Here is a 17,591-nt window from a genome sequence, read left to right as displayed (position 1 = left end):
CTATGCATAAGATAGCGACAAACAGCTGTCGCTTTTCCCGCAGCGATTTAAGTCGATATCGGTATATATATATATATCTAGCCCTACGTTGGTTTAGTAAGGCTGATGATATTTGGACCAGATTTCGAGAAATCTCGATGCAGTTGCTTTCTCGATCAGGTTATTTTGTCCAGAAGTTTCGACTCAGCAAGTGATCCATGCGTGTTTTGTAAGCTGTTGTCGGAAACAACGAAAATTCTAAGGAATTTTTTAATATCCAATATCTTGAAAGGAAGCAGTTAAGGAATGATCATTCTGTGTATACGTGTAACTACATGAAACAAACTTTTGAAACTTTGTATTCGTCTTGGACTTTGTTCAGTTGCTAAGAATAAGGATACTTGAGCCTTAATTGTCGCCTTCTAAGGGATAAAAGTAGGAAGATAAAAAGAAATGAAGAAGATTATCTCTATGGTGATAGATGGTGATCAAGATCATGTTTCCTTGATGGTGATCAAGGAAACATGACTGGACTATGCGATATCACCTTGAGTAACTTTCAGTAAAACAGACCATGATATACAACAGTTTGGTTGCTTTTCTGTCAGTCACGGGTGCCGAATAACAAACGAAAATCGATCAGTAAAATGGGTCTCGAGAGGGAAAAAAATGTAAATCACCACAACCAAAATTGGAAGAAAGTGAAAAGCGTAGCTGAAGAAAACTAACACAAACATTATGTGAGGGGAGGGAGGGAAATATTTTATTAAAAGCCTTCAAAATTTAACCCAGCAATAATTAATGATTACATTGTATTACAACAAATGCATTCATTAATGGAATATTGTGATAGTTAAAAAAATGGAATTTTGAAAATGGTGCACTAATTCTTAGATGTTTGTCTGATATTCTTTTTCCATATCACAAGAGGTTTGCTTGAATTTATTACTGCAGTGCGCTAGAGATTAAACTAACATGAAAGAAACAAACAAGCTACAATGCGTTTTTAATACTATTGGGAATGTTCGATGATATTCAATTTCTATGATATTGACTTATATCAACAGATGTTTCTAAAATATTTTTTCGATATATATTCTCGATGATTGGTTTGAAATTGTTAAGACTGCCATAGAGTGAATAATTCCAAAACACAGAATAATGTAAATTAGTTGTTCTAAGAAGCGAAGACGGTTCGTGAATTATATTAAAATATCATAGAAATTCAAACCATTCTGTATATTATTCAAGCATGTTAATTTATACAACAACTCTCTCTCTCTCTCTCTCTCTCTCTCTCTCTCTCTGTCTGTCTTTCCGATTCCGAAGCTCACTTTGAAAATCTTCTCTTTGAGTTTGTAAATGTCTCCTTTGGTCAGACACTAACAACTAAAAATGTCACAATGAAAGCAGTAATAACTGTATTTTCTTCTTCTTCCTTCCCACTACTGTTTTCCTAACTCTTGTTGATCCTTTATCATATGATGGCCAACTGCCAAATGCCGAGAAGTCAATCCATTCTTGGCGTGATTACAACTGAAAAAAGGTTTTTCTTTCTACACATTTCTTCATGTCAGAAGATAATTCCTTTCCTGGAATGGCGTCATGTTTCATTTCTTGACTGCAATATAGCTTCCTTTCCATGTATGCTAACTAATACAAGGTAGAGGTAGGCGGCAATCTCGCTTCTACTGAGTTATATCAAACGAGTTTCAATTATTATATAAAGCTGCAAAGAATACATTTGAAAAAAAATTCTTGCCTTGCTGTAGTTGAATAATCGAAAATATGTTGTCATAAGGATGTGAAATTATAATGAATTTCAAGCTGTTTGGTGGTTTTCTGCAATAAAAGGTAAAATATTGGTTCAAACATTTAACTAAGAGTGAATAAAACAAAACGATTTCTCCTTCTTTCTTTCTTTGCGTTAGTAAAATATCCTCCCTTCTCTATTGGGAAATTATAAAACATTTCATCTCATTGCAAAGTATAAATATATTACCCACTTTCGTAGTCAGCGCGGTTAGCTTAGTGGCCATGCGCTTCGCAACCATATGACTGGGGAAAGAGTGTCCTGGGTTCGATTCCCGTCGCTGACGTGAGGAGCTTAGGATCTTTCTCAGACATAGTCAAGTTAGCCAGTCTTAGGCGTTGACTGTAGGGTTTTTCTCCCCAGTTTGTCTTTGGGTTTTCCTCCCGCAAGCAGTCAAAACACACAATTGTACAGACTTGTACGTCTCCAATAGCGCACATAGCTGAAATATCGCTGCCTGTTTAATCACAAATGATGCAGTTTCGAGTCCAAAGTAATGGATGGATGTGAGGTTCTTACCGGCTTATATATAGCTCCTCAAGTTTTTAAACATTATTAAAAATAAAATTTAAATAAAAAAAAGTAAAGTAAAGAACTGGCGTGTCTCCTTTTATGAAAAAATTAATGCCTTGCTATGGTGAACAAAATATATCGTCCAGAAAAATCTTAGATTTAGGAAAAGCAGTTAGAGTTGTATAAAAAAACTACATCTTACTTACGAAATTGCTCTAGAATGTTGATAATCGTTTAAAATAAATAAAGCTTCATTCGTTTGGTTAATATCTTTGTTTTTAATTTAATCTAATTTAGGAATTTGTTTTTGTGAATTGATAATATAAAATTTGCATCAATAAACACTCAGCTCTTATGAAGTTTTTTTTTTTAATTTAGCAAATTTTTAGAATTTTTATTTAAAAGGAAAATCTAACGAGAAATATATGGAGAAAATAAATGGTAATCTCTCACAAAGTAATTTATTCTGAAGATCGTGTTATTTTAGTGTGACTGTTTATTTAACAAACCCCAGTTATAATACTTCCTATGCTTGTAATATTTTGTAATTGTATGTCTATGTCACATATGTATGTTAATTATATGTATTTATACACAGCATCGTTCACTTGGTAAAATCTGGCCTTACAGTAAAATAATCGCCCAGCCATGACTTAGAGGAATGCGCAAATAGATTCTGAAGAAGTAGAATAGGAAAAGCCAAGTGTCTCTCTTGGTAATTTAAAAAAAAAATGAAACATATTCTCCTTCATTTAATTAGCATCGGGACTTTTCCTTTCCATTTTGCATTAACTTAAATTGGATTTTCCATTGGAACACATCGAGTTCGAACCCACCACAAACGAGAAAAGCTTTTATTACGTCTTTTCAACAGCGAGTAATAATCTGATATGCACGAGAAGCTTCGGTTTTCCCTCAGCAAACATAAACCAACCCGAAAACACATTCACACATTTAACAGACTTGTGACAAAAGGCATGGCTCTTTCTTAGAAGCCTTAGTGTAAGTCAGCCGAACATTTTCATAAAAGGATGCCCGGTTAGGTCTTCCTTTTCTTTCACCCTTGTTTGACAAACTACCGAGAATTATTTCTTTAAATAACTCTTCTCCCTGCATTCCTTACAAATCAGTATAACCACCCTTTTTAGTAGTTATTTCTTACTTCAATATCCGGTTTCCTCCATCGTATTTCCCTTTCAGTTCTTCTTCCTCACATTATAACGAAATTTTTATTGGCTCCATTATAATTCTAACCTTTAATTTGTTTTTATTATGATTCTTTACGTTTTTTCTAGATTTATCACCCGCGTGTTTTTGGGTACTGAAGTATCCAGAGTATCTAAAAGTCCTCCGTTCCCTGCAGCAGTCGTTTTAAGATATTATTTGCACACTACATGATCATAATATCAAGACTCTTGCTCATCCCAGCTTTACTCTAATATGAAAGGTATTAATATGGAATTGGTCCATCTTTTGCTGCTGTAACAGCGTTCAGTCTTCTGGGAAGGCTTTCCACTAGATTTTGGTATGTTTTTACCATAATTCCCTTTTTCTAGAAGAGCATTAGTGAGGTCGTTCACTGATAACGGGAGATTCGACCTAACTCGCAATCTGTGTTAAAATTCATTCCATGGGTATTCGATGGGGTTGAGATAAGAACTCTGTGCAAGCTAGCGAAGTTCTACAACACTCCATCTTATCAAACCATTCCTGCATAAACTTCGCTTTGTGGAAGGGGGACATTGTCGTGTTGATATAGTGAAGGGCCTTCACTGAACTTTTTCCATAAAGATAGCACCACGGAATTTTCTAGAACGATATTATAGGCAGCAGCGTTAAGATTCCTCGTCAATGAAACTAGGGGAACCAGCCTAACCATGAAAAATGAAAAACGCCTCCAGACCACGATGCCTCCTCCACCAAAATTCACAGTTGACACAACACATTCGGGTAAGTAGCATCCTCCTAACATCCCCCAAACTAAGTCTCGTCCTGTGGAATGCCAGATTAGCGAAACGGGATTTGTTACCCCAGAAAAGCGTTTGCATGCTCCAGAGTTGTGACATAATCGTGCGAATTTCACACCATTTTACACTCGACTTGGCGTTTCCTTTGCTGATGTTAGGCTTGTGTGCTTTTAGGCGGCCATGGACACGCATGTTCTTCTGCTCCAGAAGAGCATGCTTACAGAAGCATTTTGGCATTCGATAACGAATGTTTCAACCTAGGACAGGTGATTTTTTCTCTCCACGTGCATCAGCACTCAGCAGTCACGCGCTTGACTACATGGCCTATCGGTTCGCGTTTTGTTGTTACTTCTAGGCGTTTTCATTTCACAATTATCAGTTGCAGTTGATTGTGGCAGCTGCAGCAAGGCAGAAATTTCCAAACCGAGTTGGTGAGTTGTTGCAAAGGTGGCATCCTACAATAGTACAACGGCGAAAGTCACTGAGGTTTTCAGCACGGCCCATTTTACTATTAATATTTATCTATGGAGACTGCAAGACCATGTGCTTCCTTTATATCTGAATGAGCCATAGTTACAATGTATATATAGCCATATGCACTACTAAGAATGGGTATCTCGATGTTTTTGATCAGACAATGTATCATTTTATGATCTGTAAAGTTCCTGTGTGAAAAGGGCTGATACTGTGCAACCTTTATTTTTACACCTTTCCTCCTTTAAACTCCAGAATAGTACCCCTTTTCTTTTAATTGTTCTATGTTCGCTAGTTATCCATAAACCGTTTCTCAGGCATTTTCGACAAGGTTTTACTTTCTTAAGGCCTCGTCGCCGATTACTTTGTTTCACCTGTGACGTAAAGCCCTTCCTAATAATGACATTTCTTGTTGACTGAAATAATTAACCAGATATCGGAAAGTATTATTTTAACTTCTGGTATTCTGTTTGATGATATGCGTTTACTATTTTTAATTATATTGCATTAAATTAATTTTAATTTAATTTAATTATCTAAAAGTCAGTCTTCTCGCCCTCCGACATATAATATTCTGTGTCGCTCCTTAACCAATTAATAATAGACCTGTCATAATTCCCATCTCTCTCTTTCTCTCTCTCTCCCTCTCTCTCTCTCTCTCTCTCTCTCTCTCTCTCTGTGTGTGTGTGTGTGTGTGTGTGTGTGTGTGTGTGTGTGTGTGTGTGTGTGTGTGTGTGTGTGTGTGTGTGTGTGTGTGTGTGTGTGTGTGTGTGTGTGTGTGTGTGTGTGTGTGTGTGTGTGATCTGTAGTGTACTGATATGTACATTTTTTCTAACAAATAGGATTATAATTGAAATGCTGACATATCTCCCAGACGTATACGTCGATATATTAAGATCTGTTTACAGTTCAAATTCTGATCTTTTACATGATTACTACTGATGTTTCTTTCTTTTTCCTTTTTACTTTTGTCAATTTCGTTCTTATCTTCTTGGAGGACATTTAAATCATATTTGTGTAAATCTTTTGCTATTCTATAACCAATCGCGTTCGTTTTGCGTAGTAATTCCCATGAAACTGCAATTCTCATCGCTTGTTTATTTCTTTTAGAGACTGCAAATTTAGAATAAGACATCCCATTTATTAATTTATATTTTTATTTTTTTAGAAAAGAATGGTAGCTTTTGTTTCCGAAAATAAAATCAACTGGTATTATTTCCTGTATTTATTGTTTTATTTAATTTCATACGAATCTTAGTGTCGTTATCAAAGACTGTCGTCAGCACCATCATTAGGAAGATAAAGTGGATTAAAGACGTGCATAAGAAATCTTTTCTCATGTTCTTAAGTTAGTTTCCAGTTCCCAGTTTTTATTTTTTATTCTACTACTTTAGCAATTGTCTTCTCTTGTTAGAGTTGTTTTTCACAAGTATTATAGTTTACCTTTCTACGAGGATCTTTTCTTTACTACATTCACTTTTTTCTGCATCTTTTCAGCTCTCGGTTGTGGTAAGCGTACCTTTCTGTGCTCCTAACTATCCACTATAGCACTTCTTGCGTTATTCATAATCATTAATAGTTAATCATGAAATTGGCCATTATGATTAATACGGATAATTACTTATTGTAAGAAGAAATCAATATCGAATAATGCTACTTGTTCGTCAATCTCTTCAATGCCAAATAACTCCATTGAAGATATCGATTGCTTTGTGGTAGTAGGAAAGCTGTCTGTGAATTTGTCCGCATTTGACTTGAAAGGGAATGGAAAATATATTCACCCACTTCAATGGTGACGTCTTCTGCAGGAGGCAGTGACCTCCACCTTATACTTAAGCATCGACGTCTGGCTACGATGCTTCAAGTATGCCACTTGTCAGTCTTTTTTGGTTAGACTCTTGATTTAAAAAAAAAATGGATTATTTAATAATGGCAGATTATTATTAGTATTTTTATTTATTTATTTTTGTATTCATGAAAGTTCCGTTTTTCTCTTCCTTAAAATACATTCCCTGAATACACGAAAATATAAATGCGCCCATCGATTTCTTCAGTTATGAAACATGATAACATGAATTTAATTAGCTTTCGTTGTCTTAACACTTATTCTAAACATTACAGTAATTTCGTAATTTTTTTCAAGTTTCTGTAATAATTTCAAATCGATTATCGATTAACAATTTCAGATATTTGTCACTCATTTAAATGGCGAACACATCAAATACTACCTCAGTAAAAAGCAGTGCCATTTGCTACGTATCGCTGTAGGACAGCTATCAAAGCAACAATCCAAAGATATAGGAACTATCAAAACAATTTTAGTAGTGGACAGAAGTCAAGTGCGTGACAATATATCCGAACCTGGCTATCGATCCAGTTGCCACGTGCTCCGTAATAAAAATCAGTCGCGTATTGTCAGATTTCATAAGAATTGCCTATATTTCAAGACCTTCCCTTTCCTTTTCTTAGTAAAGCATCAGAGAAATTCAGCCTCGTTCTGTTTAATTTAACAATGATGAATTGTCTGCATTTTATAAGACAGAATGCCTAGAATAAAAACACAGACAACAATATATATATCGTCCATTTAGCAATTCAAAAATAGCCATTTCCTTCGTTCTGTCAATTACGAGAGAACCCTTCGTCCCAGAAACAGTATTTTAGTATCAGAAAAGTGAAAATATCTTAAAACCGAATAACTGCTTCTTTGGAAATTTTTGTAGAGTAATATATCATTCATATGTATATATAAAAATAAGGAGGAGAGAGTTTATCGCTTCCATATATCAATTACAGCATTAAAATTTCCAATGGATTTTCAATATTCATTCATTGATTTTTCAAGTCGCCTAACGTTTATACATAGTTTACTATAAAATAACATTACATTAATCCTTCTAAATTAAAGAATTTTTAGAAGAATTTCACAAAATGCGTAATCACCAAATAAATTTGTTTATTCATTTGCCCCTATGCAAGTTATTCGTGGACTCAGGTGGAGAATTTTATCAAGATTTTGCAGTTGTAGTCTATAGGAAAAAAGTGTAGAACAATCTTAATTGTTTTATTTCAATAGTAGCAGAAAAAATCCAGTTTTTAATATTTACTGCAGCAGTAATTGAGAACATGAAAAATATGAGGTCAGTATGATAAATTAGTATTTTGCTACCACTGTAATCCGATGGCCAACTGCTTAGTTTAGGTAGATCGCATCTGAGTGTGGTGCCATCTCAAAGATTCCGGGAAAACTACGTCATTTTATGCGGATATACTACAATGCCTTGACATATTCGTTGTAATAATATACATACTGGACACTGAATTAGAAACTTCGCAGAAATCAGTGGTTTCCGTATAGGCATGCGACTGCTAATACCAATCATCTTCAGTTTGCTGCACACAGGAAGCTCTGTTCGCACAAGCCTTCTAATACGATGGCGATCCGTTCCTGACAGTTTTAGTATACCATTACGCCTCTTAGACAAGCAATGCGGGTTATTTTCCCACTGATTAAACCTGGGATATCTCAGCTTTTGAGAAACCATTCAGCTCTGCTGTTTTCAAAATCGTAGCTCCAGCCAGACATGTATCCACAATAACCCTTTATCGAACTCCGAAAGATCCCTTGTTTTTTCCCATTATGATCAACGCTATTGACGATTACTAACAAGCAGCAATCTTAAATAGTTGCCTAGAACAGGTGGTGACGCACGTGAACAACCAAGTGTTTTGTCTATACGCTGTGTAAATGACGTTTGCGCATATCTGCATAAAGGTTTCTAATTCAGTGGCAGGTATGTGTACATTATGATGAATCGTTTTCGCTATTACCGTTCTTTTAACTCCGACATTCAGGTCCGTATATTTTCGCTTATCCATACGTAAAGAGCAGTGCAGCTGAGTATTGATAACATTTAACATGTGTTTCAAATTCAATCGCACGAAAAGAATAAAATGTTATGAAGTCTTGAAAATGCTTGCGACGAGTCTTGATGGTCAGATCGGACAAGAACGATACTTTATTGAAGAAAATGACAGGTATTCGCTAATTTTGCCTGCACCTTGTATGCATGTTTACAAGAAATACGTAAGAGATAAATCAAATTTGCTAGTAATAGAAGATCTTTACTGACTTCTTAATGTAATATGATATTGCGCTTGACAAATATATTTGCTCTGAGAGTAGAGAAACTGCGTGCTGTTGCTTTTCGTTTAACTATTATTAGTAGAGTGCTTGATAGCTAGCCGAATTTATTATTTTTATTCACAGAGTTGAAGCCATAAGTAACGGTCGATGTCATGACTCGGCCAGTGACCTGGATCATGGCCTCAGTACTGTCGCCAGCTTTCGTTTTGCGAGCATTCTGAAAACAAGTGGTTCGGAATTACTTGCATAAGAGGGGCGACCAGTAAACCGTTTTGAAATTAATGTGCACTCTTTTGCTTCTCGAAAAGCATTTATATCTTCCTCCACAAGTACTTTCGGTAATCCTTGTTGTCTTTTGTGTCTGAGAATGATCTTTGGATTGCTTGAAAAGAGTCATCATGCCACCCATAGGTTTCGAATAAAGGACAAAATATAATAAAATTTTACTGGAAAAATATCGACTTTTAGTGTGCCACTTATCCTTTCTCCAGGGAATGATCAATCTCGGTAGAAAAGAAGTGCCATCATTATCTAATGATTAATGTACTTGGAATGACTTATTGGTTGGACACAAGAATCTGTTGTTACCAACCAGTAAATTCTGTCGATGAAAAAGCACCGTTTTTTTATTTTTTAAGAATCAGCACAGAATTTTTAATCGCTCCTTTATAACATCTCAAGCAAATTTGGATTTTAAAAAAATATTCGAAAATTTCGCCTTCAAAAATACAGTATTCAAGAGATAATCTTATCCTGCCAGATATGAGAAGTAGTACCACTTTTATATTATTCAGATTTTACATTCCTAATTATTTATCCTACGTTGGGCTTTCATATAACTGTTAAATGGATCGAATTTTTGTGTGTAGCTTAATAAGAGCTGGTTGTCAAATACGCTGGTGGTTGTTTCATATTGGAGGGCATGTGCCATGATTCTTCATCTAGGGACTCACATAATACACACGGTTGTAAATTATGTATTTAAAATTGCATCGCTTCGGGTTGATTAACGTAAAAATATTTTCTGTATTTTTTACTCTGTACTCAAGTTAATCGTTCTGAGATGAGATGAGCGGTGATTTTTTTTTTTTTTTGACTCCTGAGAAGAAGCTGTCTTTCAGACCTCGGGCAATTCACAGAAACACTTAAGTCATGGTTTTCTTGCACGCCCTTTCACGAATCTAAAAATCAATTTCATTTATTTCTCTGAAAAGAATCTTAAATTTTGAAATTATCAAAATCATATAAGCAGAGTTTCCTTTCCACCTAATTCAAAAATCCGTGGATTATCAAGCTACTAACAAATTTTTCTGCTTTGCTACGTTTTTCTCTTTTACCGCTTACTAAATGCATAAAAGAAGTGCTGAAATGGCCAGATCGATGACGAATGTTGTGCAGCAAGTAGCTCGCATTCGTTTAATGCTTCGGCAACACTAAAAGTACATTAACTGCCAGCTGAGATCATAATAACGTGGAAATTAAGTCAAAGGCATTTCCTTTTAACATGCACTCGTTTTTCTTTTTATTCCGTGTTGTTCATTGGAGTCTCCGAGAACTTAAATGATTGTCCTGGCTCAGTGTGAATTAATCGGCGTATATATATGCTAAAAAATAAAAAAAAAAACGCTCTGGTTTCCTTATGTCTTTCCTACCTTTAAGAATCTTTGTCTTAATTACGGATACTTCTCTTTCCCAGTGATTCATTCATTCTTTCTTTCTTCATGTTTAACGCATCAATGTCAGTAAAATCTCTAGACATTCATTTTATTTTTCCGTCCTCTCTACTTTTCAGTTAGGTTTCAACACTCTCTCTCTCTCTCTCTCTCTCTCTCTCTCTCTCTCTCTCTCTCTCTCCAGTAATCTGTCTTCCCTCTGTAAAAGTGCATCATCATAAAAATATATAAATTACGGTTTTTTATTTCTCTAACGTGTCTGTGTGACATTATTTATCTTGATATGCGAAGCTATTACTTTATGCTTTGGTAAGTATTATAGAAAATCAATATTTTGCATCACTTATTTAAGGTGAAGCACAATTTAGTGATGTTCATTGAGCAATGCTATCTTACTAAGGAAAAGTGATTATAGAACAAGGTGGTTTCCCGTTGCCTTCCTTTCCAAAAGCAAATATGTCTGTAGATGAGTGTGTTTGCGAGGCCGATTTGTCTGTTATGAGGGAAGAAAACCTCAAGTTTCCAAGAAACTTGAGTTTTAAAAGTTCCACCTTTGACTGAAAATCCCCAATTAAGGTTCTTCTCGTCATAGATTGGATCCCAACCTTTCCACGGTCTTTCCGCCCAATGGACTCTGTACAAACTAACTGATCCACAGAGACTCTCATTACGATATTACCAACTGAAAATAACAGTGTTAAAAAAGGAGGGAGGAAATATTAAATATAAGTATACGCATTCTAGTTACCTCGTTTTCGTGTGAGTGTCTTGTAATCCAATAGCGACGGAGAACGCAACGTTTTTGCCTTTACGTTAGAGAGAATTGGATTCGAATCCTGTCTAGAATTCTAGAGACCTTTATGAATACCTTTAAGCCGAAGGTGAGTGAGTGAGTGGTCTCGTGCGGAAGTGGATGCTTTCATTCCACACAACAGACAGACCAACGTGCTGAAGAATTCTCGTTTTGACTGACATAGCAGAAATGTAGATAGAAAACCATTCTATCGAGACGTTAATCGGGTTAATAGAATTACGATAAAGTTACAATTAAGCCATTCGACACGATGCAGAAATGAAGTGTTGCTTAAAATTCACACAATTTTTTTCATAGGCGTTTTAATAGCCGCTGCTTCCGTTGTTTTTTTAACTTCGTTTTTCCTGCTATCAGATTTACGATGTAATTTAGTACATTTACCAAATGTTTTGACTCTGCAAAATATAAGATGACCATCTATTAGCATTGATTTCCACTTTATGGCTGGAGTTTTTCTCTCTTTTTTTCTCCATCTACTGACTTATCTTTCATTCTTTATCTCCTCTGCAATATTTTCATTTTCAATTTATCTCTAAAAGTCATTTCACTAAATTTGCATTCTTTTCAAACCACACACTGTAATTAGAATTACATTAAAAAAGGGGGCAAAAATGTCATATGTAAAAACAATGAATCAGTTACTGAGGAAGCAGAAGGTTAACTACAGTTTAGAAGCGAGAACTTTACTGACGTTATTTTTAATAATTAGTGGTGATATTACTGCAGATGTGAAACTGCTCTAATTTTACGTTTTCAACAATTAAAACAATAATCTCAATCAATTAGGCTATCTAATTCCATCCTCCTCCTATTTACTCAGTTTTCGTACTCATTTTTGTTATGTATAAGATTTTTTATGAGATATCGCATTTTCATCACATCGGATAACTACTATGTTAAGAGGAATGCTAATTTGTATAAATAAGGTAGTTATTCTCCTACTTTTCAAGCCTTGTAAAAACATCTGGACTACTGCTCAGATATGATCACATGGGTTGCAGGAAGCTGAGGAAACAGTGAAAAAGGTCCGGCACTGGCTAATCTGGCTGGTAGAACTTTGGTCTTCAACGTTTGAGGTATAGAAGGAGGGGAGGATATGATAAAAACATACTGGTTAGCAAGAAGTTCTTTATACCATAGATACAGAGGAAATCTTGCAGCTCATGGGAAGTGGGAAGAGAACTCGAGGTCATCCCTGGAAGCTGGGCAAGGGTCTGGCCAGGAACAATGCGAAGACCAAGTTCTTTTCATGGCATGCAGAGTGAATGGAATAAGCTGGCAGTGTCACCGGTGAATGTTTTACGAAGGAGGTATGATAAGGTATCAAGAAATTGCACCTTCGCCCTGACTCTCTGGGGATGCCTACATAATAATGATAATATCACTTTTAAAACTAAGCAGTCCACAAATATCTGATCGAAATTTACTACTTAAATTTAATAAAGTTGCAATATTGTATTAGTTCCTGCATTTCGCAGATAATGTCATAGCTGTTTTTAGAATTATCTTGAATTTCGGAATAAGAATTTTTTAGATATTTGGAGTTTCGGATTAAGATTGATATGGTCTGCTTTTCTTGCAAAACTTATTATTTTTTTCTTAGAAGCCATCTTTGCCAATATTGTTTGCAGATAAAGAAATACTTTTGGATTAGTATTCATTAAAATTAATGCTTCAAATATGCTACCTTTTCATGTCTTTCGACATAGCATTGCAAAATTTTCATAGTTAAGCATATTCATTGTAATTTGCATGCACAACATAAATGCTCTTCTTGTTATATTTTCCACTTTGATTCACTGCTGGCCTGGCTGGTAGCTGGATTAGTATATCCACTCTCCAATCAGTAATATGTGGATTCAAACCCAATTATATATTGAATTGGTGAAAGCGGTAAATGACGTTCATTGCCTATTGTGAGATTACCACCCTACTTATTGCAGGCCAGAAATAGCTTCATCAAAATGTCTCATACTTAGCTTACCAATGGTAATAAGATGTGCTATAGTTTTCCACCTTTCTTCAATGAGAAGGACATAAAAAATAAAACAAAATCGATCTGGTTATCTGAAAGATAAAGGAAAAATGCGACCAAATTTTATGTGTGAATAAATTTATGTTCATGTGCGAACATAAATGTTTTTTTATCTTCTCTTTTGAAGATGCGCTGCATCTTTGAGTGCGGGATTTATAAGTGATGTTTTAATCACTTTTAATCACGATATTTAGCTAAAATTGATGATCTAATTCTTATATTGCCGATAAAAACTTGATTTGCGATAGCATATTCTTTTTATTCCCCTACCCAAGCTGGAAACAGTAATGTCCTGGCATAATGTGTTAACCCCTTAAATTAATCGACCAAGCTCTCTTGCATACGCCAGCGATAACATGAACTGAACACAAATACAAATTCTAAAAACTGTTTAAATCAATATTGTTCGTCCATTAAAGGATTCGTCCGTTTGTATGCATTCTATTTTATTTTTAAGCAACCTACAACTGCTAATGAGATTTGTTCCCACATTTGCAAAAAAAAAAAAAAAAAATGGCAGCCTTAAGAAATGGTGTGTGTGTTGCTTGGGGGGGGGGAGAGTACACATAAGCTAATTAGTTTTCAAAAAAGTGTCGTCAGTGTCATCAATGTAGAGAAGTTAGAAAAAACGCTGCTGTTAATGTGTATCTGTTTTGAAGAGAGGAGTTTATTCTTTTGAAGCGATACGCGTAGAAATTGTGTAAATAATTTCCATTATTCATTATACGATACCAAATTTTTTAAGGCTTAAATTAAGATGCATTAATATAATGTAATATTTCCTAAATATGGAGTTAATTGTTAGGCGCCCTGACAACCCTGTATTTGAGAAATAATCTGTTGTGTCTTAACCTACTTCTGTGAAAGTTCTGTCGCGATGCATAACTACGTTTCATTTGAGGTGCTTAAATAGCAAGCTTAAATAATGTCCATGTTAGGAGCACGGACATTATTTAAGCTTGCTATTTAAGATATTAATTTCCATGTTAGGAAATTAATATCTTAGCAGTTGGAGAATAAGAAAGTGCTTGTCGATGTATGTCGGACGAAAATTACTTGGGTTTAGTTCACTTTTTATTACACTCTGGTCTGTTGTTGGTAATACTGCATTGCGTTATTTTAATTTAAAAAAATATCTAACCTAGCATTACATTACTTTTCTCTTTATACACATTTCTTATGTACAATTCTTTAGTTCTGTTGCGCATTATGAGGTTTTTTTTTTATTATTACTGTCTTATATTGTCAAAACTAATCTGGTAGCACCACCTAAGTGTTATCGTCGATAACCTAGCATGCTGAAGACGAAATATGGTTTTCGCTTATTTCTACGTCACCTGTTACTTGGATTTAGAAACCGTTTGAAACCGCTGAAGGGTAGTCGAAATGCTAACTCGATTACCCTCAGACTACGATATTACTTGTTTGGATCAATAGTGAAATTGATTTTGGTTAGCATCGCTATTCCGGAATACATTCCGGCTTTATGAAAGCTATATAACAACACTACGAGATTATCAGAAACTCTCAATTCCTGCAACATGTTCGGAATTTCTTCTCGAACAGATTCTTCGGAAATGTGGTATCACGCCTAGCGGATTTACGCAACAGTTATCTCCGCAAAAAAATGAGGTTAGCAAAATTCTGTTTGGAAAGTTTCGGAGGTTTTTCGATAAGCACTGTTTGCTTTTCTGATGAATCATGGCATTTGGATATGCGCTGCGTTACCAAGGTCTACAAAATCCAGAGTATTTCAAATGTTTGTTCATAATTTTGCGAGCCTTAAATGTTCTGTATTATATCTAATGCTGGACAGACTTTCCTCTTTTCTTCTTTGTATGTAATAGCCCTTGTCTAAATTCTTAAGAAAGGCTTTATGCTTTTGCAACAGAAAATTACTTAACCTATACACGTTACAGATCAGTGGTTCGAAACCTTTTCAGCTGAATTCGTCTCTCTCTCTCTCTCTCTTTCTCTCTCTCTCTCTCTCTCTCTCTCTCTCTCTCTCTCTCTCTCTCTCTCTCTCTCTCTCTCTCTCTCTCAGCTATCAAGATAAGATACCATTCCATAAACAAAATCATATCCTTAGCCCATCTGCGGTACAAACAAATGTGCTATATGTTTGAACATAACCTATCGTGGTTGGGAACAGCATATAAAAAAGTCTTCACAGGCATTAAAATTCGAAAGTCGCAATTCTTAAATTCCCAACTATAAAGTTTCCGCCTTGACTCGCAGTGTCTCCCAAATTAAAAGTCATGTAATCAGTCGCACCTCTCGTTAAAAACCACTGCCAAAGATACGATTATTCGTTATTTTTTTCACTTCCATTGCATTCACCTCAGTTCCTGTATAAGCCATCGGTTCCTTCATTCCTGCAATATCACAGCCCTGGATTATATACTCTTGCAAAGTGTTCACTCAGTAATTCTATTATTTCGACTGATTCAGTCACCTCCCTACCATCAGCATTCCTTAAAATCATTCTGCCGTATAATTTTTTTCTTTTACTTGCAGCATATCGAAAGAACTGTTGAGGATTCTCTTTAGCCTGCGTTACTAACTTCCTTTAATAATCTGCTTTTGCTTTTCTTACCACACCAGTTGCCTTTCTTTGTGCCTTGTACTGTTCATGTGTCTGCTGGTCACTTTTCTCCTTAAATTCCCTTTACAATTGTGTCTTTTTTTTTGCAGCTCAAGCTTAATGGTGTTTTTCATCCATTTAACTCTATTTACTCTCCTAACGTTAGGTATCCAGTCTGCCATTACCTCCCTCAAACACTCCTTTACCACTTCCCATGCACTATCAACATCCAGCCCATGCAGTTTTACATGCCATGGCACTAATCCAAGCAATCTCTTAAGCTTATCATACTTACCAGCCCGGTAATTCCACATACACCGTATAATATAATCCGCATACACACAATAAATATATTGTGTTAGGGTCAGGGACCACGAGATGGTGGCACTTGTTGAGCCGTCACTCTTCGTGACGGCTCAACAGAAATAGCCTTGGTGCCACAGAGATAGCCTTGGGCCAGCTATCTCTGATTGGCTACCAGTGGAGATTGAACTGCCCACTCAGTCTCCAAAAGTTAAATAGAGCTAAAACGGTCTCGCCTACTCCCTGTACGGAAATAAAAAGGCGGTAGCTGATTTTTTTATATATATTTATAATTTTATGAATAATATTTTATTTTATTTTATTTATAATATTTATTTATATATAAATTTTTAATATTATTCAGCGTAAAATTGATTATTGTATTATTAAATTATTAAATTGATTTTAATGATGATTTGAGAAAAAACGGTAGTGAGACATATATTTATGAATTGTAACTCACCATAGAAGTCAACTGAGCAGGGAAATCAGCAGAAAGATGTCAACTTGTTGGCAAAATGATTACCGTATTTACTCGGATATAACTTGCCCTCGCGTATAACTTGCACCCCTGGTTTTACTTTACGAATAAAAACAAAGGCATTAAAAAGTTTTGCATATACCTCGCACACGGAAAATGTTTAAACATGTTCACGTCGAGGCGATAGTAACTCTCTCTCCGCAGTTAACAACACTCCTTCTGCAACATGCAAGAAAAACAAGTAGTTTTATTGTATCCCTAAATAAGGTACAGAGCCTGTTGCAGTCAGTGTAATATATTTCTCATCAAATAGTGCAGTTACAGACAGCTGGAATAAAAACTAATGAATCACGTGTCCCCTTCCCACATTACCATGCTGTTTAGACTCAAGCAAAACCATATGTTGCACAGAAAACACAGCATTTTACTAAAAACTATTGTCAAATTTTTCAAATTACATGACCGGGGGACTCAACTCACACAAAGAGTTGAGTTCCATCGGAACGATAACGACACCCTTCGTGAATCTGTTAAAACTAAGATATATATAGTGAATGTTGTTATGAGTTTCAGATGTTATGGAATTCGGTTGAAGAGAATTATCGTTTCAACTCAACAATTGTCGGTTGCCTTTGTCTTTGGGTCGCGCGATCTTTTCTTAATACCGCACCAATCATATGCTCGCCTTCATAGCTTCTCTCTTGTGTAAAACAAAATTTAACTTGTACGTATTATAACAATTAAAAAAAGGTTGAATAATTTATAAGCGTATAAAAGGATATCACCTGTAAATAGTCGACGTGCCAGC

The 17,591-nt window shown here is 35.4% G+C and overlaps 1 protein-coding gene across 1 annotated transcript in view; it reads left to right on the top strand.

Annotated features, from left to right (window-relative positions):
* The window catches only part of brp (ELKS/RAB6-interacting/CAST family member bruchpilot), a 430,961-nt gene that overhangs the window by 131,312 nt on the left and 282,058 nt on the right, over window positions 1-17,591 (top strand). The window lies entirely within an intron of this gene.

This window comes from Typopeltis vanoorti, chromosome 2, assembly GCF_054136105.1.
Source record: "Typopeltis vanoorti isolate ZY-2024b chromosome 2, IOZ_Tvanoo_1.0, whole genome shotgun sequence".
Lineage (NCBI taxonomy): Eukaryota > Metazoa > Arthropoda > Arachnida > Uropygi > Thelyphonidae > Typopeltis > Typopeltis vanoorti.
The sequence above is the reverse complement of the archived record's forward strand: the minus strand, read 5'-3'. Positions and strand labels throughout refer to the sequence as shown.